A 26253-nucleotide genomic window follows, 5' to 3' on the forward strand; every position below is an offset into this window, starting at 1 on the left:
CCTTGAACAAGGGCATGAATAGTATCATCAAATAAGCTAGGCTTCAGAGTTATTACACTTGGGCATATTGTGACTTAAAATCATGGTTGCCAGTTATCTGAAGCTTTATCTCAAATCACAGAAAACACTTTTCCGACCTCCGTAAATGTTCAAACACTCCGCGACATAGCAAAGCAATATTCCCTCAGCTTCCTGACACCGGATCTAATGCTGAGGTAGTCGAACTTTTGAATCATGACGATTTGCAGTTGTGTTTGCTCTGCACAAGACCCAGAATGGCGGCGCCCACAACAATGTTGGGGGACGGAGTTCTGATATTCTAAGCGCAGCTCATTTAGTTACTCTAGGCACGAGGTGAACTCGGGTGTATTATTTTTATTTTCGTCTTTATTGTTTATCGATTTTAATCATATTTAAATATGAAAGCATTACATCACACGTACTACGCGTGTGTAATTATTCATCTTAGATTTATTAACCTGACTCAGTACTTAAATCATTCATTTGTCGATAGTAAATCTTCCAACGTATTTTCTAAATGGGAAGGTAAAAAGACATGGACATTGATGATGATACAGACGCCAACGCCGCCCTCGAAAATTTCTTGAACATTAGAAATCAGCAGTTTTGTCTGCCATCCGGCAGGTAGCACAAACAAAACTCCCAAACAGTTTTTAATTGTTCTTAAAATTAACTGAGCTCTACAACTATCAAGAAACCGAAGCAAGATCATTGTGAAAATCTAATACATCGCAATTTATATCTATTCCATACAATAAATGTTATTAGATGCCAATAAATCTGTTTGATGTCCATAAAAGATATGCGTCAAAAACAGGTAAGCTTGAAGGGCTCCTGGAGCGGTATGACTTTGAAATTAAAAAAAAAAAAAAAGCCATCGTCCACTTCTTGGGGAACCATTCTAGTTCTAACTCTTATAAAAAAATTTGGTCATAGTTTAATTATTTTCTCAGTGGCATTTGAAGCACCGTGACTCGAAGTTAAAAAAAGTGCTACTTTGATATAAAATATCTAAACAATAAAAATGTACTCAACTGTTTTTTTTGTTTTTTTTTTGCATATTACCAATTATGAGCACTACGTCTGTAGCTAACTTCATTGCTCGCGCATGTCATTAAAAACGTTTTTGTGGTGAAAAATTACAATTTTAGGGCGATATTTGGAGAGATGAACAAAATAAAGTAGTGCAAATCCCCAAAAAGTATATCCTTACATTCCGCTCCAACATCATCTTAACAAAACTGGTCTATTGGAACCGTATTATCTTTAATAGATTCTTCATGAAACGTGAACCAGCGAAGCAAGTGAGGGTCCGCGCCATCATATTCGCAACGGAACAAATGCTCATGAACAGTATAAACCAATACATACATAATATCAAATGAAAGACGATTGCTTTGCCTTTCGAGCGACATCAATGCCACAAAACAGTATTCAAAAGAAGATGAGTAAAGACCTGCCAAATAGTACACAAACTGCCACATTCAGTGAGACCGTGGCCTTGAATCCTTAGATTGAGGCATTTCAACGTGGGGCATACGCAGACTTAATCAACTAGAATCTCAAACTTTTCACATTCAATGGTTTCCCAGGAGACTTCTCGAGCCCGCATGCGCTGTTACTCCGCAACAAGCAGGCTCTCCAGGGATGACAAGAAAAAATCCAGCACCGTGAACGCTGATCGATTCACCACTCGGAAGATTTGAAAAGTCTGCCAAGCGCTTACTTCCGGGACAAGCCGCTTACTTCCGGTGGCTTAATAGACCTACTGCTAGATTACCCAAGCATGAAGGAGAATGCAGGGATTGGTCTTCCACGCGCCGGACGTGCTGGCCTCAGCAGTGCAGAGTCCATGGCGTTAACAAAATACAAGGTTGAAAATGCTTTGTGTCCATAGCAGATTTGTGGCAATGCCAGTATGATAACTTCATTTATACGTAAGTTGTACCCTGATTGTATTTTAGTATTGCATTTAATAGCTGTTCGAAACGGAAGCTTCACTTGATGCATATTTAGGTTCATAATTCTACCATAGTAGTGGCCGACGTCCTGGGTTACCAAACCTCGGACCTTTCGCCCGTTTGGCCGTTATGACAACTACTGCTGAACAAGCATCAACAAGAAAAGAACGCTAAGTAGGACTTCAATAATTATATTATTAAATAAGAGATGAAAGGGCAATTAACATGGCAGTTCAGCCTAAAAAGAACGGCTGTGCCTGCCAGGGATCGAACCTAGGACCTTCCGCGTGTTAGGCGGATGTGATAACCACTACACTACAAGCACTTTTTTTTTTTTCCACTACACTACAAGCATCGACGAGGACGAGGGCAAGTCGACTGGATAGCGAAGCACAATCTAAGGCGGCTTGAAAATGCAGATCAAGGTGTCGCAAGTCAGTCCGCGTTTCGAAGTAGGTGTCCAGCAGAGTCTCTAGGTTAATTACACGGTGTTTTCTTGTTCTGCTTCAGCTGTTTCCTGAGGTTCGAACATCTTTACACTGTCATTTCGGACTTCCTGAATTACTGAAAATATAGAGTGCAAAGGGACAGACAATGATACAAAGTAGATAGGACAGCACTTTACTCAGCGCTGCCGTTAAAAAAAAGAAAAAAAGGTTAAGGATTGCTTCTTTGTTTGTTTGTTTTTAGCGCTTTATATTTTCAGTATATGTCGAACCAACTAACATAAGTAAATATTTCTGACGTTTCAATTGTTGCTGAAATTTTCTGGAGATCATTTGCGTAACGAGGCGCGATTTCTTTTTAAGGCGAGAGCCTTCGAAGCACGATTACGCGAAAAGCCTGCGGGGTTGTGCCCAAAGAAAAAAAAAAACGTTATCAAGCACGTCACCAGAAATAAAACACAAAGAAACACATCGTCTTTTTGCGCTGTTTTTAATCCCGAACTATATAGCAACTCGCCCAAGCCTCAACTTTAGCACAACGAAAAGCACAGCAGCTCAGGTGCTTCGTCACGGTAGCCGGCGTGGCGCTCAAGATCAAAGCGGACGCGCCAAAGAAATAAAACACGAAGAAAAGCATAGCAGCGCAAATGCTTCGTCATGGAAGTCGTGGAGCCGGCAAGGGCGCCGCGCATGCGCAGTGGGTGAGCCTGACGTGACCGCCGGACAACAGCACAAACAAAAAACATACGTACACACACACATACCGAACGCCATACCGAAAGAAACATCACTCGAAAACATTTCACCCGCGGGACTATAATACTTTCGCATTCCTACATGTGAGGACTCATTAAGTGTCTTCGTCGAATTTAGTTTCGCTGCAAAGTATACGTATATCCCTTTACGTGTAGAAACAGATAAGAACTGCTTCTAGCCCGCCTCACTTCCGATGTAGTCTATCAATCAGCGCCCAAAAGTGCACGGTGCCTCGTCGTCTTTGTGCGTTTTCTATCTCCGCCTGAACCAGTCAAGCACAGTAAAATCGCCACGATCCTACGCTCCCATAAAGACAAGCGAAAAAGATTACGAAGACGGTGCAGATTTAACGAGGAAGATACGTGGTATGGGGGCGTATAGCAGCAGCACAGCAGAGTTTTAGCAGATCGTCCCAACGACTCCGATGATACCCGATGCGGTTATTGTAGTGTTATCGGGTATCATTATGAGGGGTATCAGAGGAATCGGACCGATCTACTAAAAGTCTCTTGATATCTTGGAAGAGGCGGCACTATTGCAAAAATAAAAAGGACTTCAACCAACCATGTAGACGTTCGATACGATGAATACACGATTAACCCCCCTGAGCTCGTACTCAAAGACGCGTCCTCGACGCCGGAGCAACACCGACGCCAAAAACAGGTTTTTGATAAGAATGAGAAACCACTAATACGAAAGAAAAGAAGACGGACTCGACCTGACCTGTGTGTATCTTGTGCACCGGCAGCCCGGTGAAGAGCCGACAATGAAACGCACCAATGCTCGGCCGAACGGATTGGGGTAAAGAGAGGGAGAGCTATACACCAACTCAACTCTCCTACGTCACGCCGCGGTGGTGGCGCGTCGAACACACTTCCGGTCTGGGGCGGTGGGCAGAAGTCGCCGTGCGAGACATGCATTCTTGTATTCTTTTCGGAGAAACCAGACAAAAAAACCTGCGTTCTCGTCAAAATGCTGCGACGGGGGCTGTGCCAAAAGAGTTTGGAAAGGTTTGAGATCAGTTTTCATGTGTTTCTGCCCGCTCCGTTCGTCCGAGTAGGCGGATAGTAGCCGTGAAAAGGGTAAACCAGACGCTGTCGAACTGCGATTGCTTGTGCGGGCAACACTTTGTGGTCGCCAGATATATTTGTTTTGTTCCAACATGAACGAGAGGAAACCGCCAGGTTGCCCGGGCCCCCCGCGGGTTCAGTGCGTCTTCAAATTCACACGGCCGCCTGATCGTTCGAACTTTCGTCTGCTCTTTTCAACTTGTCTGCTTTTTGTCGTCTGCTCGTTCAAACAAAAGCGGGCCGTAGACCAAACTTTGACCCGGTGATTGCAATAAGAAAAAATTGCAGGCCTCAAACGACTTAAGTAGGCTCGGCGTAAACAGTACATACAAGATGTTGATCATTGGTACCAGTGGCCATCACCGACTTGTTACGCTTGGTCTGTTTCCGTTACCGAATTTCAGTATCGACGTCGATCATCGCCGCTACCTTCTACACTTTTGCAGCACGAGCGACGTCGCGACCGAAAATATCTAGAAGATTCTCATCGTGGTTTTGGCGTCCATTCCGTGGCGTTCACGCGAATGAATCGCCGCGAGTCAAATTATTTACGCAAAGTTTAGCGGTGTAACGAGCCTTGATAGTTTCGCTCAGGCGATTAAAGTGGTAAGACATTGCTATGGGGACATAGATTCGACGATTCCGGCGCGAAAAAGAGTATGCAGACTCACACAGACGCCGACAACGTAACATTCCAAAGGTTTGTGGACGCGGGACGCGGTGCTTCTTGCCCGCAATCCATTTCGCATGCGTTCGAACTGGCGTCTGCTCTTTCAAACTTTTCTGCTTTTTGTCGTCAGCGCGTTCAAACAACAGCGGCCCGTAAACCAAACGTTGACCCGGTAATTGCGATAAGAACTAAGTGAAGGCCTCAAAACACTTTTGAAGGTTGGTTGGCGTAAGTAGGCTAAGTGTAAACCGTAGATACAAGATGTTGATCATTGTTACCAGTGGCCATCACCGATTTGTAATGCCCGATTCTACTTGCGGTTTTCAGTATCGACGTCCACCATCTCAGCTAGGGTCCACGCTTTTGCAGCCCGAGCGACGTCGCGACTGAAAATAGCGAGCAGAATCTTATCGTGGGAGTCAGGCTTTAGCGCCCGTTCTGCGGCGTCCGCGTGAAATGAATCGCCGCAAGTCACATTATTCACGCAAAGTTTTGCATCGTTAATTTTGCTGAAGCCGCTCAAGCAGTCAGACATTGTTAGGAGGACGTAGAATCAACAATTCTAACGCGTAAAAGAGCACGGGGACTCCCACCGACGCCGAAAACAACGCAATGCAATGGTTTGTTTATGGGCGACGGCGGGCTTCTTGCCCACCGTCCACCGCGCATGCGCGGCGCCGGTGGCATCCGCTAGGGGCGCTCCGGTTTGTTTGTAAACATGAGTTGGTGTATAATCAGGATCTCTTGTGCCATATGGGAGACGAGCAAACTCTAGCAATGGTGTCCGATGGTTGCCCCCGTATCTCCCAGCGTAACTTCTTGTCACCCTGTTTTCCGGCGTGGCGACGTCAATTGCTGTCTTTTGTACTTTTCTTTTTCTCGCACTGGTGCGGAATGGAGGGGTCCGCTTTGTCCATACGAATTCATTGTGCAGAGTCCAGCGGTTCCAGTTGGAGGGAGATGCCAAGGCAACAGACCAAGGACCCTGCTAAAAAAGCAGCTATCATGTCGTGTTTTTATTTTTGTTTTTTTAGACGTATTGACAACCGCTCACTCTCAGTATCGTTCAATTATACAACGCTAACGTGTACTATTACCTTTTGATGCGATGTGTGCGTTATAATTATTAAGTTCCATTTCTGGTAGTACATAGCGCAGTTCGCGAAGTGGACCAGGTGAGACAAACAAAATATTTGAGTTAAAATGAAAAAAAAAAGTTAAAGAAACAGCTGCTTAAGTTCTCACTATCATCTTTCCAAGTTAATTTCTCTTAGCTAACACGTCAAGAAAGTATTGCCAAAATATGAAGCGAGGAGAAGTTACAACTACCCCAAAATCCAGAATTTTAACGGTCGAATGAGAGACTTATGGCTTAGGTGAGTGGTTCTCAACCTCTGATGTTTCGCTGACCCCTTGTAGATAGGCGGAGATGATGGAGGAACCCATTTGGGCGGAGGGGAATAGAAGGGTATAGGTGAATAATGATAATGATTCAATAAATAAATATAACTCATTGCTAGTTTGAACTAGACTTATCACAATGATATAGACACGAGAAAGCTCACCCAAAAATTGGAACGTCTCTTCTCAATGTCAAAAAGGCAGCTTATTCGCAACTCCAGCGACCTATAGGGGGCGCCACCACCAAACAAGCATGGCGACTGAGTCCAGGTCGCGTCGGCTCGGCCGGGCCGCCTGAACAGGTGGCGCGTTCAATTTAACATATTTTTTTTTGTTTGTTTAATGCCCAGTTTTATAGATATTTGAACTGAGATGGTTAAGTGTAGCCGGTGCACATAAACTTGCAGAGCATTGTTTTGTTTTCCAATTGTGTTTTTTGTTCTTTTCGTGTCAAACTTTCGTTTCGGAGATTTCGTTCAAAACCGAAACTACGGGCTCTGGAGACACGGTAATATACTAATCAGTTTTGATAATCTAAGGAAAACGGCAATGACTGCAGAATTCTCCCACTGACAGTAATTTTCAGCCAACTCGCATGCCTCGACCATGCGAGTTATCTTTCCGCGAAATCGAGCTTTTGTGCGTATCCGCGTTTGAGAAACAGCTTCAGTCGTCTGCTCGGTCAACAACACAGGCTGCCGGAAAATTACGAAAATTAAGCAAGCGCTTCTTGAGCCAAGGAGCATGTTAACCCGCCGGCACCCCACTAAGCAGCTGATACTCGTGTTTTAATTCAGGTTTTATTAGCATTCGAGAAGTCATTTTGACGAGCGGGTTATGTATTATATTACGTACTATGTCCTACCAAAGCGATATTAGCATATTCTTCGGTTTGAAATATGAGCTTAGTTAACTAGCTATTAGGTGAGCTGCTGAATAAAAGCATATTTGACAGACAGAGAGATACTAAGTTAAACTTAGCGAAATGGTTCTAGCCGGTAGCACGGAGACGAATGCGGACAAACTGAAGAGAGTCTTCATTGGAGATTCACGCAGAACCTCTCAGCATTCAACTTGACTTCGAATCCTGAACGGAAAAAATGAGTATTTTTGTGGCTGGTCAGCCTGAGCAATGTAGACGTATATTGCTGCTGGCTTAATTTGACGGGGGTATAATATAAATATTGGAAGCGCGATAGATCATAATGCAGCTTCTAATGTTGCGAGACGCGTGCCCCACCTTTTGAAAACAGATAATTTCCCTCATTCATCATTTGCAGCGAGCAGGTTTTACTGAATCAAGTAATTGCGAAATCAGCCCAACTCCTCCAGAGTGGTCCAGAGGATTTTTCGGTGAAAATAGCCAAGATGAATAGCCAACGCACCGACCGGCGTGGGTGGCTCAAACTTGAAGCTAATCGAACACAACCAAACTCAAGGAAAGCAGCTATCGAACCTTCCCATTCACTTGACTGCAGGATTGGTGTTCCCTCCAGTGAAATGCCTCGTCCGTCGTCCTCCCACTGTTCTACATCCTTATAAAAAAAAACCTTGTCAGTTACCAAGTAGTCGTCACTTTGAATGCGATTCGAGACAGACAAGAAATCAAAACGTTTTTTCGCGAATCCTCCCCATCCAAAAAATCGAAAACACGTGATGGATGGAAACAATCTACTGAGGCTTCGCCACACTATTGAACTTTAGGCAAACTTAAGAAGTTTTCGGACCTTCGTGAAATTACACGGTTCGCCATCGCGCCGACAACACGTGTCCGCAAAAGCCACCAGAGACGCGGAGGGGCGCGGAGCGACCTGGACCGGCTGGTTCCCGGTTTTCCCGCTTGGTGGAGTCCGTTTTGCTGGAGTCGCGAATATTGCCGGGCTTGGGTGACGAGACAGGGCTTCGCGGACCCCCACTTGAGAACTACTGACTTAGGTAATCAAAGGTCATAATTGTTTCAAGAAGACCTTTCAGTGGGTCACGAAGCTAAAGTTGCGTGGGCCATCATTTTAGTAATATTAAAATTGAGACGATCTTATTAAACTACAACTGCATAAAAAAATGATCGCTTAGAATAGTAAAATCACTTCTGGGTTTCAACTTACAGGCTATAGCGTATAGAACACATATAAAACCAAAAGCGGACTTTGGAAAAAAAACAATAAATTTTCAATTTTTTTTTTTTTGATGGGATGATTTTTACAGGCAGTTTGACGTTTTTCTGAACGCACCAAGAAAAAACGAAAGTCGGTTGATACGAATACAGTTGTTTGACAAAATCACTTCTTGTCTGTGAGCCGGTGACGCAAAAACCCGTTTGACTGGCGCCCCCCCCCCCCCCCCCCCCCCCGCCCCTCTCACGAGCTTCATGTCGTCCTAAGGTTTACGATGATGCTCAGCAAGTTTCTAATTACAACCATAAGCTTATTTTTACTAATTAAAACTTAATCAGTAAATTTAAAGTAATGATATTTTATATATTATGTTCCAGGGATGGGCAGTATTTCAAATATAAGTATTCAAAAAACGTATTTTAAATACTTTGTGTATTTAAAATACGCAAAGGCATTTAAAAATAAATGCCTTTGTATTTAATTACAAAATGGGTAATGTATTTGACGTGTGTATTTAAATACTAAAACGTGGGTATTTCAAATACAATTGTAATTAAATACAATTTTGCGGGCGAAAATACATCTTGTTTTTATGCATGTGGTTGTAAGATATAGTCTCCATCCTTTATTCGGGCATGAGGCTTTTTTTTCTTTTTCTCCTCCGGCTTTGTTTTAAAGGCACTCTCCAGAGCAGGAAGAAAACTACGTTCTGCACTGAATGCAGTGTCTCTCAATGAAGCACAAGCGTTTAGTGACTTTGTGATTACGGTGCTATAGTCCAGGGCATACTGGCGAAATAAGTGCCTGTGACAACTTGTGATATTTTCCAGCCTGATTTACACCCATATTTTTTCCAGGAACATTCTAAATGTGCGGATCGTCCAGATTTTCGTAACTGGTGCGAGTTGCAGCAATAAAGAATTCTCTAGCTAGTGATGCGCGTCTTGGTCGTCTAAGTTGTTGGTCTACACCAAAATGTAATCGACAAAAAGCTGCTTGAAGCTCTGTACTTTTTTCACCTATTACGTTCAAGCTGATTACATTTTTTTGTGATTATATTTCTATTGCGTTACTAGAGCCTCGCACACTAACTCCCGAGTGTGCGATGCAAAATTAAAATGAGATACCCAGATACACGTTGCAGGTGCCCTGAAGCGGCTGACGCAAATTTTGAGGAATGTATTTGGAAAAGTATTTGGAAGAGACCAAATACATTGGGATGTATTTGTATCTTGTACTTAAATGCTTTTTTGGAAATGTAATTAGATTTGTAATTAAATACATTTTTGACGCAGTATTTTCTATTTGTATTTCGATACATATTTGCATGTATTTTGCCCATCCCTGGTATGTTCCTTTTGCGATCCCCGACGCCCACCTTAACTAACAAAATGTTTCCGAAATAAGTTTTTTTTCCCTGAGCCAATTTAGTTTTATGCGTTTTTATAGTCTTCGTAGAAACATCCGGTTTACGCGCATCATACTTGGGTAGTAATTCCATTACAACAATTGAATTATTGTAATTTAATTACTTTCTCCGTAATTTGTAATTGAAGTTAATTTCTTTCGGGTAAAAGGAATTGTAATTGTAATTTAATTGCTTTCTAGTGTCAGTAATTTCAAAATTCAAGGTACAATTAGAATTACTTTTTCGAGGCTTTGCGGTGCCGACGGAACCTCTCTCAAAGCCTCAGCGCTCGCTCCAGCGGTCCAGTGCTCGGCGACACACTGACACACATAGGCACCGCAACAAGGTGGAAAGTTGGGCGAGTTGGTTGATGGTCATATTGAATGGGTTAAAACAGCGCAGAAAGACGAAGGACCAGTAAAAGAAACCACACAGACACAGCGCTGTTGACCATCAACCAACTCGCCCAACTTTCAGCGCTGTGTCTGTGTGGTTTCTTTTACTGGTCCTTCGTCTTTCTGCGCTGTTTTAACCCATTCAATATCACATAGGCACGCACGCACAGACATGGGCAACAAAAATAGCGTTGCGTTGTTTGTTGTTTTGATGCTAACACTGCAGGCTAAGAGACAATCCTTTTTGAGGAATGCCTCGACGGTGCTTTGTAGCGCCGTCGGCGGAGCGACCAGAAAACAATAGCGTAAACATGCCAAAGTATTGAAAGAAACAAAATTTTGCGTTAGCTTTCAGTCGAGGTTGGAAATTTTAATTGCCCATGAAGTTATTCTTCTTCTTTTTTTTATTTTGCCATTTTTTACGTCCGTTCTCCAGTACTGAGGCATCGTTGCTTTTTGTATTATTTTCAAGTTTATTTTCTGTTAGTTTTACTTTAGATATTATCTGCATAAGTATTTTGGAGATTGACCTCGCATCTGTGAACATTGCCACCATTGATTAGGCAGCCCCGAATTGATTCTTATATATCTCTGAGCGATTATAATCTTGAACTTCATGTAAATATATTATAATAACCCAGAACGTTTCTATGCGGATGTGGTCATATTAGCACGGGTGAATTGTGGTTATATATGAACACGATTAAAATATTTAAATCTGACTAATGATCGCATTTTTATTTGCCTACACTCTCAGAAAAAAAAGGAGCCAAATGAGCAAAAAAGGGTTCTTTTCGCTAAAAAAGAACCGATTTCTGGGAAGATCCCCATGAAGCGTGCTTTCTCAACCAAAAGAACCCCATGCAAAATAAAAAAAGAAATGCAGAGCTAGTTTCTGGCCTGGAGAGAGCGAAAAGGGTGCTTGTTAAAGCCCGGAAAGAGATAAAGCGATCTTTCAAAAACGAAGGTCACTTAAGTCGTCTACCGGATAGAGGGACACAATGACCAGGCTCGAAAGGCTTTGCACGCGAGAAATTGGGTGTGCCATTCTGTGGAAACAAAGCTGCCCGTTTGAGCTGTCAAGTCCTTGAAAGCTTAGAGAGGTGGAATGCCGTAGTTATTTACCAAGTCGCGTGCAATTTGAAGCCGAGATAATCTTCGCCTCCGACCTCAGATGAAACTGGCTTCGATGCCTTTGACTCCCTGACCACCTGCTTCAGCGGTCTGAACACTGACGTTCGTTTGCAAACGTAACTGCTCGCCGTGTTTTATTTAGCAAGAAATGTTAGTATAAAGCTAATTTTTGGTACTCATTTGTGTAAACTAAACGGGTCATTGAATTAATGTTTATTTGAAGAAATCTGTACCTGCGGAAATCGCATGTGTACTTCATCCCTCCCCCCCCCCCCAAAAAAAAAAAAAAAAAAACAACTGCATACAAATATGTAAAGGCGCAAAAATTCAATGAATGAGCAACACACGCACACAAAAAAAGTGCGTTCCGTGTTGAATGAGTGATACGGTGGTTAAGCGGCGTCGTGTTTTTTTAGTAACAAGAGACATTTTTTAACTTGTTTTCGTGTTTAAACAAAATACGTATATTTGCGCGTATAAATGAAAAATAAATAGAACAGAGGAACGTTTTTTTTTTTTTTTAGTATAGAATGCAGTTGTCCTAGCTTGTGGTCATGACACCGCCCGTCTCTAATTGTTTCGCGGCACGCGTCAAGCCGCAAAAATAGAGTTGGGACCCATCCGCGAGTGGCATCAAAAATCCAGCTGCGCGGAAAGTTAGTGTCGTTTGCTGCAGCCATCTTTATCTTCAGAAATAAATCAGCCTGTAGATGGTGGTTTTTCGATTTCAAGGAGCAGTTATGTCTAGAAGGATACCCCGAAATAATTCCATAGGCATATTCTATAAGTGCGTTTTGAGTGAAGCAAAACTAAACTTCGATATGTTGTGCGTTCAAATTTATAAATGATAACGCAGTGTAAAAAAATGAGTGCTCCGTCCGCCGGTGAACCCCGCTCGCTACTTTGAGGTCGCGTCAAAAGTTAGGAGAATGGGATGGCATGAAAAAAAAAAAAAACATACAGAAACGTGGTCGCTGCTTTTCTCACAGTTTTTGCGAGCAATATGGCATGGTAGGGTGCAAAACAAAATGGCCTCGGACGAAATGGCCCTGGACGAAATGACCCCAGACAAAATGGTCTCAAGTGCAATCCCGGAGAAAATAGTCCCCAAGTGATTTTTAGACACTCAAATTTTAATAAGGTGCTACTTTCTTTATAAGAGCATACATTCAATGCTCTTATAATGCAACTTTTGTAGAGACTATAAAAAAAAAAGAAGCTCGATATAGACGCGACAATGTTGAAGAAACACACACACAGGGCAGGCACCTGTTTCGTGTGTTTTTCTTCGACTTTGTACGGTTTATTTTGCACTCGTTTTCATTATGCCAATCAACCGACTAGCCCACAAGTCTATCTTACTGCTTGATACAACTCTTTCCCATCTCCCGCTCGAAGCTTTAAATCGATGGGGTACAGTTACATTTTGTGAACTTAATGTTTTACTTTAAAGGAGTTCCCCCATTAGTTCAACAGAGCTACAAGAAGACGTTTTGAGTGAAGCCATACGTAGCGCACATTTACAACTAGTTTCTTTGTGTAATGAAATGTTTATTTCACAAAAAAAATGTATTGCATTATGCGAATATTTATCTTTTTATATGTTGGGATTGTACCAATTAAGCTAACAAAAATAAGGAGCAAGAAAGAATACGACAAAATTTATTTTTGTCCGAGTTTACTACTCGAACAATTTTGTCCGTGGCCATTTTTCCGGTTCTCGGGCTGGTTCTGTTTTCGATTCCCATTTCTAGTGGAAAAGGGGTAAGCGCCGACTGCACGCCCAAGCAAATGCGTGACGTGGCGCTTAACTGAGCTAATATTTGTTCAGAAATGGCAATTGGCGGTTCGGATGTCGCTCCCATTGGAATAAAAATTATTTGTCAACGACATCTATTCCCTCTGTCTGATTGTTTTATTACCTATCACTTCTCTTTCCAGTTCCAAAATAGGCTCGATTATCATTCAATCCTGTTTTCCAGGCCTCTATTTTGGTAAATTCCTATAAAAAACACGTCACTGACCGGACACTGAATCATCGAATCTAGGTGCGTTGTCGTATTGCCAGCACAAAAGTCGCTCAGCCACCAAATAGGCCAACACGTGTTGCTCAACAGAATTTGTTGCTTCTTTCCGTTGCCGGAAGGTGTCACACCGAATCGAGAATTTCGCTTTTGTTTATTTTGTGTTTCTCTTGGGCAAGAGAGTGAACTGCCAACAATTTTACCGGCGGTTGACGGATATTCGCGACTCCAGCGACCTATAGGGGGCGCCACCACCAAACAAACATGGCGGCTGAGTCCAGGTCGCGTCGGCTCGGCCGGGCCGCCTGAATGGGTGGCGCATTCAATTTAAGAAATTTTCTTTTGTTGAATGCCCAATTTTATGGGTATTTGAACTGAGACAGTTAAGTGTAGCCGGTGCGCATAAACTTGCCGAGCATAGTTTTGTCTTGCCGGTGTTTTTTGTTCTTTTCATGTCAAACTTTTGTATCGGAGACTTCGATCAAAACCGAAACTATGGGCTCCGGAGAAACGGTAATAGACTCTAATTAGTTTTGATCATATAAGGAAAGCGGCGAGGGCTACAAAATTGTTCCACCGAGAGTAATTTTTAGCTAACTCGCATGCCTCGACCATGCGACTTATCTGTCCGCGAAATTGAGCTTTTGTGCCTGTCCGCGTTTCAAGAAACAGCTCCAGTCGTGTGCTCGGTCAAGAACACAAACTGCAGCAAAAATACAAAAATTAAGCAAGCGCTTCTTAAGCCAAGGAGCATGTCAACTCGCTGGCGCTTCCCTAAGCAGCTGAGCCTGATACTCGTATTTCAATTCAGGTATTAGTCGCAATCGAGAAGTCATTTTGAGGAATGCGCGGATTATGTATTATATTACGTACTATGGTCCCACTAAAGCGATATTAGTATATTCTTCGGGTTTAAATATGAACTTAGTTGACTAACTATTAGGTGAACTGCTGAATAAAAGTATATTTGACAGACAGAGAGATACTACTTAAACTTAGCCAAATGGTTCTAGACGGTAGAACGGAGACGAATGCGGACAAACTGAGGAGAGTCTTCATCGGAGATTCACTCAGACCTCTCTGCATTGAACTTGACTTCGAATCCTGAACGGATAAAATGAGTATTTTTTGTGGCCGGTCAACCTGAGCAATGTAGACGTATATTGCTGCTGGCTTCGACAGGGATTATAATATAAATATTGGAGGCGCGATAGATCCTAATGACGTGACAGCTTCTAACTTTGCGAGACGCGTCCCCCACCTTTTGAAAGCAGATAATTTCCCTCATTAATCATATGCAGCGAGCAGGTTTTCTGAATCAAGTAATTGCGAAATTGGCCCAACTCCTTCAACAACCAAACTCAAGGAAAGCAGCTATCGAACCTTCCCATTCACTTGACTGCAACATTGGTGTTCCCTCCAGTGAAACACTTCGTCTGTCGACCTCAGTCCACTGTTCTACATCCTTATAAAGAAACCACTTATCAGTTACCAAGCAGTCGTCACTTTGAATGTGATTAGAGACAGACGAGAAATCAAAACGTTTTTCCGTGATTCCTCCTCATCCAAAAAATTGAAAGCACGCGACCGTGTGTAAACGGGCTTTCAAACACGTGATGGAAAGAAACAATCTGCTGAGGCTTCACCACACTAATGAACACTCAGGCAAACTTAAGAAATGTTCGGACCTTCGTCAAATTACATTGCTCGCCCCCGCGCCGACAGCACGTGTCCGCGAAAGCCATCAGAGACGCGGCGGGGCGCGGAGCGACCTGGACCGACTGGTTCCCGGTTTTCCCGCTTGGCGGCGTCCGTTTTGCTGGAGTCGCGAATGCTTGGTAATAGGGAATTGTAGTAGACCGTTTTTCTCCTCCGCTACGGTATCCTTGAAAAAAACGCCGCAGCTGCGCATGCGCGCCGACAGCCTTATCTGCATAGTTCAAGGTCTTGTGGCGGATTACGGAGCGCTATCCGGGTGCTTAGCGGGCTGCGGAAACGGTCTACTACAATTCCCCAATGTGATCGCCGTGTTTCTTGGCAGACAGGGACGGAAAAGCGATGACATGTGCATATTATCTTCGCCAGCGAACCATGGTTCGTACAGCTCAACGGCACCCCAGAAGATAAGCCATAATGTATTCAAAAGCGACGTTTCGGGGGCTAATCTGCTCACCGCCGGGCTGACAGTTCGGTGGAATCGTCATGCTCGTTTGACCAGTGAACCTTCTGTCTTGCACCACGTGATCACAACCGCAGAGAAAGGTGTCAGGTGATAAAAACCAGGCGACTAATTGGTTCGGCGAGCACGTAGCTTCCACCACGCTGTCAGCTTAGCGGTGAACAGGGGTGGGTCGCTGAAGGTCACTAGAGCCAACAGGATCTAGCTTCGTTGCTCGAGGGAGTGCCAGCGCTCGCTCGTCCGAGTGGTGGATCGGAACAATGCTCGACCTCCTTTCCCTTTGGGTTTGAAGCTCTAGAAGGAAGTACCTCCCTCCCTTTCCCCTTAGCCATTACTTGTAACATGTCAGCGGACGTGAGCACATGAACGATTGGAGACGTCTGCAGGTGGCCTTTTGAAAACGAACTGCAATCGGCCTGTTCATCATTTCAAGGTAAAACTTCTTCTTAAGCAGGCAATATTTGTAATTTCTCTTAAAAATTGCTATAAGTACAGTAGCGCTCAATATGGCCAGAAATTGCTTGATGCATAGGCAGAATAAGTAGGACAGGGGGCGGCCTCTTATTAATTAAGCTACTTGTCGTTTGAAATTTGTTTTTATGCTATTTTTGCTTGGAGTTGTCCAAACAAGCACGTTGCAAAAAAAACAAAACATTATTTTGATACTCTCGTGCGTTGAACTGCACAGGAGACAAACGTTTTTGCAGCGAACACTGATCTCATTATTACAATACTGACTTTATATAATATGACAAAATACTGAGTTCAAGCTTTCCGCCAGAAAGATCTCAAGAACAGAACTTCGAATTTACAGCGCGAATGAAATGATCAATGATATCTCTTCGTAAATGTAAAAAATTATGTTACCGGGTTTTAATTAGCTAATGTATCCGTATTTATAGCCGCAATAAACGCGAGCGAATATGTGCTGTAAACGTTTCCGTTTTTGACCGGACATGACACTCCGAGAGCCAATCACTGCAGTTTACGGCACCGCTCAACTAATGACGATGCCGAACATTTGGTCAGACCCAAAGATGCAGTCTGCGCTGTGACATTAAGGAATGCAAAACGTCACGCTTGCATCGCTTAATGTAACAGCGCAGACTGCATTCCTTGGTCGAAACGTATGTTCCGCGTCGTCATTCGCTGAGCAGACTTCGCAGGTTGCGACGATTGGCTCTTGGAGTGTTGTGCGGAAATCAACAGGCGCGAACTTTTTGCGCATTTTGTGTTTGCACAAATGTGGATGTATGTTTGATGAAAATAATTGTTTTACTTGGTTTTATATCCAGTGCCGCAACTATTATGTCAATAGCTTACATGCGTAGACGGCGCATAAACGTAACAAATTGTTTTTCTTCTAGGGATTCGTTGATACTGACAAATGTGAAGACGCCGTGAGCGTTCGCCGTCATGTCTTGCTCACGTTGCTCACGAAAGAAGAGATAACTAAAGTGCCCCTGAACGTCGACCTGATACAAGACCGCATGATGCGGACGTTTCAGTATTGCCAAGAATTGATCCTCAGCGAGGCTGGAGTCCGCACAGTCCTTGAGGAATTTCTTGCAATGACGATTCCCGGAATAGTAATTCAACATTGTCTTCTTTATATTTAGTCTTACAGTTTTTACAGGTCATCAGGACTTCAAAAGTTTCTTACTACCCGTTTTATCGCCTGTGAATGAGATAAGGGCTTTTGATACGTGCTAAATGATAAAATTTTACCTCTTAATAAGGCTAGGCAATGAATTAATTAACATTACGATTAATTAACTATCGTTTTACTCTCAATCAAGTGAGTTTAATCGGCATATTGGTTGAATTACCAATACGCCGTTGAATTATTATATATTATAGTTGAATACGAAAAGTCTTATAAAGGAAAAAGTAAGAATACTAATTTATTCTTTTTGTGTGGTTATAACAAAATTGTTTCTAATGGCTACTTAAGGGTTGTATGGTTATTATCTAGAGTGGTTTTGAAGTTTAAATGATAACGTACAAATATTTTATTTTAAAGGTTTGCCATGTTTTTCTTGTGTATGAGGCACAATGGCAAGTTGCTATTTGAACTTGTTATTGTACAAATATGTACAGATATTTTATTTTAAATGTTTGCCATGCCTCACTTCTGTACGAGGCACAGTGACAAGTTGCTATGTAATACCCATTATAAGACGTAGTAAAAACTTGTCAAATAAAAAATCGGTTGTTCTAGGCCTTTTCTGAGATACAATATCACGCCTGGAGATCAGCGTGACCTATAAATTGATTAACTAATCAATATAAAAAAAAACATAAATCGAAATTATTTTAATTGACGCGCAGCCCTACTCCACTCTAGCGACAGTGAGTGGTCATTTAGTTAATATATATATATATATATGGGTGGTTTCATCTCAAATCGTGCAGGCAAAAAGGGTCGAATTTTTAATTTCAATGAAAAAAATATATGTTATGGCGCCGTTTCTGAAACCGCAGTCGACACAAACCGCAAGTTCGTCGTATTTTTTGTTCTCGACTTATGAATTTTTAAAGAGGCCGCGGCGAAAAGCAGTGTTTTTCACACCCGTCGTGGGTCGGATATTTCGCTTGATCTCCCGCCATGGATTTTCAGTCCACATCATATTATCTTTTTTGAAGCACTCTGTGGACACATTTAAAAGGCTCCAATACCATGAAATAATTTTATGCCTTTTGCTTTTTTTCTGTAAAAATGTCAAAAACGCCTCCTCGGTCAATTGTTGACGAATTTTGACAATTAATTACTGGCGATCTACTTGGGTTACACCGATATTTTTTATGTCCACGGAGAGCCCAAACCACGCTCTTTATATTTAGTATAAAATGCCTTGGCTGTATAAAATATCCTTTGCGGTACGTTTACCTTAATATTATGCAAAAACCAAAAAGTACCATTTTTGAAATTGATTTTTTCAAAAAAACCATTTTTTATTTTTTTTATTTTTTGTTCAAATGTAGATATGATAGTTGTCTACACGAAAATCAAGCCTAGAAAGTGTATATTTTGTTTGTATGTTCTACATTTAAGCATTAATATTGTACAAAAACGTGTTTTTACGGCTCGAAATGGACTTACGAATTGCGCGTCTTCACAAGCTTGGAAATAGTTTTTTTTCTTTTTTTCAACGTTCCCACATAAAAATGAAATACAGTATTTCCACCCTGATATATTTATTGATTATTTAAATTTTATTGTAGGCGGCAAGCTACATCGGTGGAGTTCCAAAAAGAGAAAGCAACACTTCTTAACAGACCAGCAGGTGTCGTAACTTTTTAACGTGTAGGAGTCGGCAGACGTCTTATTGATTCGGGGCCCTCATTGGCCTGCATGAACGTCCCGCCCTTTCGGAGCCAGCAGATGACCACGACCTTTCGCGCTCGTTGTGTTAGATGGGACGGCCCGTGACAGTAAAGCGAGCAGCGCACCCTGTGTCACGAGGAGTGAAATGGTACGATTGTGTCGTTGACGCGGCGAACAGTGACAGCCACCCAGGAGGAGTCTGTCAGAGTATTGCACAAGGGAAAGCAAAGGAATCGTTGCCTGAAAGGATGAGGACACCACGGCCTTACAATGTCGACGGTCAACAACTGTTCTGCCAGCCAAAACAACGCCGCGTGCGTGCTAAAACCGGCGGCGCGGGACAGAAATCCCGCAGACGCACACACGAAGATGGGCCGGTTTCGTTAGGGATGTGGGAATTTTGAAACCAGCCATCCGTGCATGCGTGAAACGATACCGCCTGTTTGCCCTAGCTTCGAGCGCGCTATCCTTACCTTGAAACAGCCGTGCTCTCTCTCTCTCTCTCCAGGGAGATCCGATAGCACCGAAGGGTTATCTATTAAACTTGAGGAAGAAAACGAGAAGGGAGTGTTTAAGTTTAATTATCCCCACCAACCCGCTCGTTCTGTCCTTATAAAGGGTTATCTCTTTTGGAAACAGCAAAGCCCGGAGACTGACATTAAAACGAGCGTGTAGGGAAATATAGTTGTGTTTGTATTCTGCCCGAAGACTAGTTGGGTCGAAGTCAGCCTCCTTGTCAACTATAACCGTTTGTGAAGAGTGGGCTTCTCCCGAGATGAAACGTTAGCGCCGGCTGACGTGTTCTTTTGAAAAAGGGAAGGGGAAAGAGAAAGTTTGAGTAACTGCAGAAACTACCTCGAAAGCTCCTCTCCCGATATGAAGCTTGAAGCATAGTCTCGGTTACCTTCTCGCGCATCGCCTGCTCGAATCTATTCTTTACTTTCTTTCGTACAGCCACTGTTCCGCACAGCCGTCGTGGATGTGCGTAATAGAGGGAGGAACAGATTCGAGCATCATTTGGACGCCGTCATCCTGCGAGACTTCAATGTCGTGGGGCCGACTCGTGTGTGTTTCTTCGCCCCGCTGAACTTTGTTTCTCGGGTGCGGTTTTTTCTGAACTTTTTTTTTTTTTTTTCAATGTTTTCTTACTAACTGTTTGTTAGCACTGTTCAGATGTTGGGTTTATTTCGCCATGGCGTAGCGGCCTGGCGGTGATGTAGAGAGCGTGTTCGCACGCATTTGGTTGCGTCCAGTTTAGGGAATGCCCGGGGGAGTTGGTTTATGTTCTTGCCATGTGCGGCTGAGTTTTCCCGTCTTTGTTAAACGATTGATTTTTTTTGTTTTACCTTTACGTGCCGTCGACTTCTTTGTCTGACTCTCCACCAGGCGTGGATCTATCGCCTTGCCACCACTCGAACCTAAATACTTTATTTTTTTTAACGCAATTTTCGTTAAGATCGCAGTTGGGCAATTTAATTCCTATTTATTTATTTTTATTTCCTACCCCTCCCCATGACACACTCTCTGTGTGTTTCGGACCGTTTCTGTGTCACCACTTTTGTGTATTACGGAAGTGAAAGGACATTCCCCGGTGACCTGTGCTATGTGCGGTGAACAAGCCCCAGTGTTTGGTTTCGTAAAGAATTGTATATAATATATCGACGATGTGGTGACTTTCTTTGTCTTAGTAATATGACAGCTAATAGCTAGTCGTGCTAGTTTACTTTGAAAGGTTTATAAATCGAAACAATACAACGCCTGTGCCAAAATGAAAGTTTACTATAGGCCTGCTGATTTGGTTAGATATGTATCTCATATGGTTCCCGCTCTTATCAAAACATACATAAATATTCAATACCACAAAATCCGTTTATAATTCATTACAAAATGCAGAAGAAAATTCAAGAAAACGTTTTCACAATTCATAGAGACGCATGGGTCGCTATGTCTGACTTAGGTCTTGCAAAACAAAGACGTCTTTTTCCGATATTGAGGCCTAAATATAAAACATGCAAACAAAATATACACTTTCTAGGCTTAATTTTCGTGTAGACAACTGTCATATCTACATTTGAACAAAAAATGAAAAAAATAAAAAATGGGTTTTTTGAGGAAATCAATTTCAAAAATGGTACTTTTTGGTTTTTGCATAATATTAACGTAAACGTACCGCAAAGGATATTTTATACAGCCAAAGCATTTTATAATAAATATAAAGAGCGTGTTTAGGGCTCTCCGTGGACGTAAAAAATATCAGTGTAACCCAAGTAGATCGCCAGTAATTAATTGTCAAAGTTCGTCAAGAATTGACCGAGGAGGCGTTTTTGACATTTTTACAGAAAAAAAGCAAAAGGCCTAAAATTATTTCATGGTATTGGAGCCTTTTAAATGTGTCCACAGAGTGCTTCAAATATGATAATATAATGTGGACTGAAAATCCACGGCGGGAGATCAAGCGAAACATACGACCCACGACGGGTGTGAAAAACACTGCTTTTCGCCGCGGCCTCTTTAAAAATTCATAAGTCGAGAACAAAAAATCCGACGAACTTGCGGTTTGTGTCGACTGCGGTTTTAGAAACGGCGCCATAACATATATTTTTTTCATCGAAATTAAAAATTCGACCCTTTTTGCCTGCACGATTTGAGATGAAACCACCCATGGGTGGTTTCATCTCAAATCGTGCAGGCAAAAAGGGTCGAATTTTTAATTTCGATGAAAAAAATATATGTTATGGCGCCGTTTCTAAAACCGCAGTCGACACAAACCGCAAGTTCGTCGGATTTTTTGTTCTCGACTTATGAATTTTTAAAGAGGCCGCGGCGAAAAGCAGTGTTTTTCACACCCGTCGTGGGTCGTATGTTTCGCTTGATCTCCCGCCGTGGATTTTCAGTCCACATTATATTATCTTATTTGAAGCACTCTGTGGACACATTTAAAAGGCTCCAATACCATGAAATAATTTTAGTCCTTTTGCTTTTTTTCTGTAAAAATGTCAAAAACGCCTCCTCGGTCAATTCTTGACGAACTTTGACAATTAATTACTGGCGATCTACTTGGGTTACACTGATATTTTTTACGTCCACGGAGAGCCCTAAACACGCTCTTTATATTTATTATAAAATGCTTTGGCTGTATAAAATATCCTTTGCGGTACGTTTACGTTAATATTATGCAAAAACCAAAAAGTACCATTTTTGAAATTGATTTCCTCAAAAAACCCATTTTTTATTTTTTTCATTTTTTGTTCAAATGTAGATATGACAGTTGTCTACACGAAAATTAAGCCTAGAAAGTGTATATTTTGTTTGCATGTTTTATATTTAGGCCTCAATATCGGAAAAAGACGTCTTTGTTTTGCAAGACCTAAGTCAGACATAGCGACCCATGCGTCTCTATGAATTGTGAAAACGTTTTCTTGAATTTTCTTCTGCATTTTGTAATGAATTATAAACGGATTTTGTGGTATTGAATATTTATGTATGTTTTGATAAGAGCGGGAACCATATGAGATACATATCTAACCAAATCAGCAGGCCTATAGTAAACTTTCATTTTGGCACAGGCGTTGTATTGTTTCGATTTATAAACCTTTCAAAGTAAACTAGCACGACTAGCTATTAGCTGTCATATTACTAAGACAAAGAAAGTCACCACATCGTCGATATATTATATACAATTCTTTACGAAACCAAACACTGGGGCTTGTTCACCGCACATAGCACAGGTCACCGGGGAATGTCCTTTCACTTCCGTAATACACAAAAGTGGTGACACAGAAACGGTCCGAAACACACAGAGAGTGTGTCATGGGGAGGGGTAGGAAATAAAAATAAATAAATAGGAATTAAATTGCCCAACTGCGATCTTAACGAAAATTGCGTTAAAAAAAATAAAGTATTTAGGTTCGAGTGGTGGCAAGGCGATAGATCCACGCCTGGTGGAGAGTCAGACAAAGAAGTCGACGGCACGTAAAGGTAAAACAAAAAAAATCAATCGTTTAACAAAGACGGGAAAACTCAGCCGCACATGGCAAGAACATAAACCAACTCCCCCGGGCATTCCCTAAACTGGACGCAACCAAATGCGTGCGAACACGCTCTCTACATCACCGCCAGGCCGCTACGCCATGGCGAAATAAACCCAACATCTGAACAGTGCTAACAAACAGTTAGTAAGAAAACATTGAAAAAAAAAAAAAAAGTTCTGAAAAAACCGCACCCGAGAAACAAAGTTCAGCGGGGCGAAGAAACACACACGAGTCGGCCCCACGACATTGAAGTCTCGCAGGATGACGGCGTCCAAATGATGCTCGAATCTGTTCCTCCCTCTATTACGCACATCCACGACGGCTGTGCGGAACAGTGGCTGTACGAAAGAAAGTAAAGAATAGATTCGAGCAGGCGATGCGCGAGAAGGTAACCGAGACTATGCTTCAAGCTTCATATCGGGAGAGGAGCTTTCGAGGTAGTTTCTGCAGTTACTCAAACTTTCTCTTTCCCCTTCCCTTTTTCAAAAGAACACGTCAGCCGGCGCTAACGTTTCATCTCGGGAGAAGCCCACTCTTCACAAACGGTTATAGTTGACAAGGAGGCTGACTTCGACCCAACTAGTCTTCGGGCAGAATACAAACACAACTATATTTCCCAACACGCTCGTTTTAATGTCAGTCTCCGGGCTTTGCTGTTTCCAAAAGAGATAACCCTTTATAAGGACAGAACGAGCGGGTTGGTGGGGATAATTAAACTTAAACACTCCCTTCTCGTTTTCTTCCTCAAGTTTAATAGATAACCCTTCGGTGCTATCGGATCTCCCTGGAGAGAGAGAGAGAGAGCACGGCTGTTTCAAGGTAAGGATAGCGCGCTCGAAGCTAGGGCAAACAGGCGGTATCGTTTCACGCATGCACGGATGGCTGGTTTCAAAATTCCCACATCCCTAACGAAACCGGCCCATCTTCGTGTGTGCGTCTGCGGGATTTCTGTCCCGCGCCGCCGGTTTTAGCACGCACGCGGCGTTGTTTTGGCTGGCAGAACAGTTGTTGACCGTCGACATTGTAAGGCCGTGGTGTCCTCATCCTTTCAGGCAACGATTCCTTTGCTTTCCCTTGTGCAATACTCTGACAGACTCCTCCTGGGTGGCTGTCACTGTTCGCCGCGTCAACGACACAATCGTACCATTTCACTCCTCGTGACACAGGGTGCGCTGCTCGCTTTACTGTCACGGGCCGTCCCATCTAACACAACGAGCGCGAAAGGTCGTGGTCATCTGCTGGCTCCGAAAGGGCGGGACGTTCATGCAGGCCAATGAGGGCCCCGAATCAATAAGACGTCTGCCGACTCCTACACGTTAAAAAGTTACGACACCTGCTGGTCTGTTAAGAAGTGTTGCTTTCTCTTTTTGGAACTCCTCCGATGTAGCTTGCCGCCTACAATAAAATTTAAATAATCAATAAATATATCAGGGTGGAAATACTGTATTTCATTTTTATGTGGGAACGTTGAAAAAAAGAAAAAAACTATTTCCAAGCTTGTGAAGACGCGCAATTCGTAAGTCCATTTCGAGCCGTAAAAACACGTTTTTGTACAATATTAATGCTTAAATGTAGAACATACAAACAAAATATACACTTTCTAGGCTTGATTTTCGTGTAGACAACTATCATATCTACATTTGAACAAAAAATAAAAAAAATAAAAAATGGTTTTTTTGAAAAAATCAATTTCAAAAATGGTACTTTTTGGTTTTTGCATAATATTAAGGTAAACGTACCGCAAAGGATATTTTATACAGCCAAGGCATTTTATACTAAATATAAAGAGCGTGGTTTGGGCTCTCCGTGGACATAAAAAATATCGGTGTAACCCAAGTAGATCGCCAGTAATTAATTGTCAAAATTCGTCAACAATTGACCGAGGAGGCGTTTTTGACATTTTTACAGAAAAAAAGCAAAAGGCATAAAATTATTTCATGGTATTGGAGCCTTTTAAATGTGTCCACAGAGTGCTTCAAAAAAGATAATATGATGTGGACTGAAAATCCATGGCGGGAGATCAAGCGAAATATCCGACCCACGACGGGTGTGAAAAACACTGCTTTTCGCCGCGGCCTCTTTAAAAATTCATAAGTCGAGAACAAAAAATACGACGAACTTGCGGTTTGTGTCGACTGCGGTTTCAGAAACGGCGCCATAACATATATTTTTTTCATTGAAATTAAAAATTCGACCCTTTTTGCCTGCACGATTTGAGATGAAACCACCCATATATATATATATGTGCGTGTATGTGTTTGTGTGTGTGTGTAAGCAATCCGTGTGTGCAAATCTATAGCGCATAAATGTACTATTGTAAACCAGCAATACTCTCCATTTGTTGTTTATTTTTCAGTTACTACAAGACGTTAAACTGCCGTTCGGCAAAGACATCCGGAGGACATGAGAGCCAAGATGGAGGCATTTACAGCTTCTACACTGGTGTTGCTCAAAGGACAAAAACGTCACTCTGAACCTCGAAGAGCTGCTTGAAGGTACTTTATTCGGTGGTTTTGTAATCTCTCACAAGCTTCAGACTGCGACGGCGCAGAGGTTTACCTTTGTCCACCATAAATATGCTGGGTTAACTTACTACCTCATTAAGAACTGATGACCGCTTATCGGCGCCATTCGTTTAAAACAGGGTGAACTTATACTCGGAAACAACTTTCTGTGACGTTTCTGAAGTGAAGAGTGCGTGTGCATAGCCTTGATTGGCGCTCAAGATGCGCGGGCGTTTTTAACTCCGACTGCATTGCCAAAAAAAGTTGCCCAAGTCACCCCCGAGTATAGTGCATTGTCACAGATGGTAATGCAAGCTTGTCAGGGTTATATTTCCAATATACGAGCCAGTAATATAAAACAAATCCTTGCTTTATTTTCTGAAAAGAATTTAAAGGAAATGTAAGCGACTAAAGTCAATGACAGGTTAAGAAAAATCTGAAAGAAGAAAGCTGACAGACGCTTGGAATAGAGAGAAGGTTTCTCCTCCCCTACAAGCTTCTGTCCGCTTCCTCCTCTCCAGCTCGTAGATTTTTTCTAACCTTTTACTGACAATATGGCAAGAATGATGTAATATGGGTAGAACTAACGTTTCTTGAAACATGCTTAAAATTCCTGTGAATCTACTTTCCCGCAGAACGCTCGAGAAGCCAATAACACCAATAGACTACTTCCATAAAGCCCTGCATGCAACACGGCGCGCGTTGCACTCTGGGAACTAGTTGGCCAGGGAGGAGGGTGGCATGGTTTCGGTTTCGATCGACACGTCGACAAGAGATTGTTTTCTGGTCCCGAGAGCGTCATTTGTGGTCT

The 26253-nt window shown here is 42.4% G+C and overlaps 1 non-coding gene across 1 annotated transcript; it reads right to left on the reverse strand.

The window, feature by feature from the left end:
* Positions 1-2234: 2234 nt before the first annotated feature.
* On the reverse strand, positions 2235-2307 carry Trnav-aac. Its single transcript has one exon. It is a non-coding gene; the product is annotated as a tRNA-Val (tRNA).
* Between the last annotated feature and the right edge of the window lie 23946 nt (positions 2308-26253).

Source organism: Ixodes scapularis, unplaced genomic scaffold (assembly GCF_016920785.2).
Source record: "Ixodes scapularis isolate PalLabHiFi unplaced genomic scaffold, ASM1692078v2 PGA_scaffold0__279_contigs__length_252992795, whole genome shotgun sequence".
NCBI lineage: Eukaryota > Metazoa > Arthropoda > Arachnida > Ixodida > Ixodidae > Ixodes > Ixodes scapularis.